Source organism: Ovis aries, chromosome 22, assembly GCF_016772045.2.
Source record: "Ovis aries strain OAR_USU_Benz2616 breed Rambouillet chromosome 22, ARS-UI_Ramb_v3.0, whole genome shotgun sequence".
NCBI classification, from domain to species: Eukaryota; Metazoa; Chordata; class Mammalia; order Artiodactyla; family Bovidae; genus Ovis; species Ovis aries.
Window position 1 is genome coordinate 47,318,010 of NC_056075.1, and position 3,296 is coordinate 47,321,305.

Sequence of the window (3,296 nt, forward strand, 5' to 3'; positions counted from 1 at the left end):
GGGGGAGACAGATTGAGAGTTTGGGATGGATGTGTACACACTGCTACATTTAAAACAGATAACCAGCAAGGCCTCACTGTACAGCACAAGGAACTCTGCTCAGTACTCTGCAATAACCTAAATGGGGGAAGAATTGGAAAAGAATAGATAGATGTATATCACTTTGTCGTACACCTGAAATTGACACATTGTTAATCGACTATATTCCAATATAAAATAAAAATAAAAAATAAATCAATTATCATATTTTTAAAAATGATAAAGACCTCAGCAGAGATATCACTTTACCAAGAAATATCCATATAGTCATGAAGGCTTCCTTCATAGCTCAGTAAGTAAAGAATCTGTCTGCAACACAGGAGACCAGGGTTCAGTTCTTGGGTCGGGAAGATCCTCTGGAGAAGGAAATGGCAATCCACTCCAGTATTCTTGCCTGGAGAATCCCATGACAGAAGAGCCTAGTAGGCTACAGTCCATGAGGTCACAAGAGTCAGACGCAACTTAGGGACTAAACCACATGGTTTTTTCTAGTAGTCATGTATGGATGTGAGAGTTGGACCATAAAGAAGGTTGAGCACTGAAGAATTGATGCTTTCAAACTGTGGTGCTGGAGAAGACTCTTGAGAGTCCCTTGGACAGCAAGGAGATCAAACAAACCAGTCTTTTAAAAGGAAATCAGCTCTGAAGATTCATTGGAAAGACTGATGCTGAAGCTGAAGCTCCAATACTTTGTCCACCTGATGCCAAGAGCCAGCTCATTGGAAAAGCCCCTGATGCTGGGAAAGATTGAAGGCAGGAGGAGGAGGGGGAGACAGAGGATGAGATGGTTGGATGACATCGTCGACACAATGGACATGAGTTTGAGCAAACTCTAGGAGATAGTGGAGGACAGGGACCCTTGGCTTGCTGCAGCTTGTGAGGTCGCAAAGAGTTGGACACAACTTAGCAAGTGAACGAAAACAACAACAATCTTCTCCTCAGCATCAAATGGACGCTCAGTATAGCTTCTGCTCCTGAAAGTGATGCCTCCCGATGTAGCCATCTTGCTGAAGGGTCAACACAAGCCAAGGAACCTAAAGAAGCAAGGACCTCATCTTCCTGTGGGTTTTCAGCAGGATACTGAAATGAAAGGGGTGGGCAAATAAGGAGCGCCCACAGACCAGTGTCCATTTCCCATCTTCTGTTTCCATTGTCAGATCGAAAGTGAGTCTCAAACTCAGCTGATTTCACTTGGAGAGCTAAGAGCATGTTGTAATTATTTTCATATAAAGGCGACTTATTTTGTAAATATGATCATTAGCATGATTTGCGTTTGCTGTATTTAACTCGGCACATTAATGGATAGTTACATATTCATTTGCTTCAAGGGAAAAGTTGTGCAGTTGCAAATGGCTATTGTTTTATGAAGCTATGAATCACTCAGAATTCACCAAAGCCTAGGTTTCACATTTGTCTTCATCTTTGCTCCCTCACAGATAATAAGAATTCATACCGAAGAGTAAAGGTGGAAACCACTTACAGTTTGTAAGCTCTCTTTGCTGGAAGCTAATGACCTTCCATAGCCTAACTGAGACCCTCCAGACATTTTCATGGGGACAAGTAGTCAGTACTAATAGATAACTGCTAGGCTGGTACCCTGGCCCCATCTCTTCATTTCTGGTTTGGATTACTGTTGGGTCAAATCCATGGAGGGACAGCTCACGTTGGCAGCAGCCACAGCTCCAAGTGGGACCAGTCTCCAAGACCTGGTGTCCCCCCGGCATGCACAGACCTGAATCTCAGACCAATCTCAGACACCTGCAACAGAACTTTGACCGTGGGGAGGAGCCCACAGGGCCTCTGCACAGGACTTTGGCCTGGATTCCAAGCATTTTACCTCGATGGAGAGATCTGGAGGCCCTGGGCTAAGCAGCAATGAGAAGACAAAATGCTAAAGTAAGAGCGGTCAGGACCCAGTGATTGGCAACAAGGAGTCTTAACCATGTTCGGAGGAGGGAGGCACCAGACAAATTAATAATAATAATAAAAAATAGCCAGAGGAATTAGGAAAACAAAACAAATGGGGCCATTTTGTGCGGGGACAAATGGCCCTCCACACACGAGCACCTCCTGAGGGCACCCCGTAAACCAGGGCTCAGTCCCATAATTGATGGTGCTAATTATGGCCTTGTCATTAGGGGAAGTTAAATGACATTCATACTCCGCTTAATTATGCTGTTCTTTGTAGGGGCGCATATGCTACCTTTTCTAAAGTTTTCCAAACAAATAGCTATGATTTTTATAAGTTCCTGATGTTATCCAGAAACCTCAGTTACCCAGAAAACCAATTTCTCTGTTCTGCCCAAGGAAGACACACAAAGGAAACATCTTTGGAGCTCAATTCATCAGCTCGACAGATGAATGAGAAGAATCCAGCAAAGGGTAGAGATGGCTTCTAGAAAAGCCCTCACTCATATGGGCAGGCTAGGGAGTAGAGAACAGACCACCCAAGTCTCCAGTTGGTTTCAGAGCAGCCGGACCTTGGAGATTCACTGGAAGACTCACCCTCTGCCCTGGAAAGATGGCGGTTTTCAGGAAAGCAGAATGGTTGCAGCAGGAAGAAGCTGGTTGTCAGGAACAGCAGAACTGGGAGCACTCCGGGTCTTCTTACTCCAGGGTCTGGAAGTGGCTTAAACTCCTGGGCTCAGTTTTCTCCTACACGAAAGGGGGCATTGACTCTTCCCTGAGGGTTAAAGGGTTGTCTGGAAGCCTCTTGTGATAACAAGCGTGAAATGAAATATCTTCTGCTCTGTGCTCTACCATTAAACAAGTCTTTTCCAAATGCCAATTCCTGAGCCCAGGTGAAACAAAGCCAGCTATTTGGATGCCATCAGTTACTTCCTGCCAGGTAGCACAGAGGAGCTGTGGGGGGGGGGGGGCGGGGAGAAGTTGCCGTCACATCCACCATCTCTTGTGGGAAACAAAGAATTAGTACGTGAACAATAAAGAAAGCAGGGCTTCCCTGATGGCTCAGAGGTTAAAGCATCTGCCTGGAATGCAGGAGACCCGGGTTCGATCCCTGAGTTGGGAAGATCCCCTGGAGAAGGAAATGGCAGCCCATTCCAGTACTCTTGCTTGGAGAATCCCATGGGGGAGGAGCCTGGTGGGCTACCGTCCATGGGGTTGCAAAGAGTCGGACACGACTGAGCGACTTCACTCACTCAAAGGAAGCAGGATTGGCCCCAGATAGATTCCTAAGAAAGAAATGCTTTCAGCAAGCCCAGGCACTTGCGTCTTCTCACACATAGAAGATTGCT

At 45.9% G+C, this 3,296-nt stretch overlaps 1 non-coding gene across 1 annotated transcript; it reads left to right on the forward strand.

Annotated features, from left to right (window-relative positions):
* Window positions 1-2,998: 2,998 nt before the first annotated feature.
* TRNAS-GGA (transfer RNA serine (anticodon GGA)) lies at window positions 2,999-3,071 on the forward strand. Its single transcript has one exon. It is a non-coding gene; the product is annotated as a tRNA-Ser (tRNA).
* The last annotated feature ends 225 nt before the right edge of the window (window positions 3,072-3,296 follow it).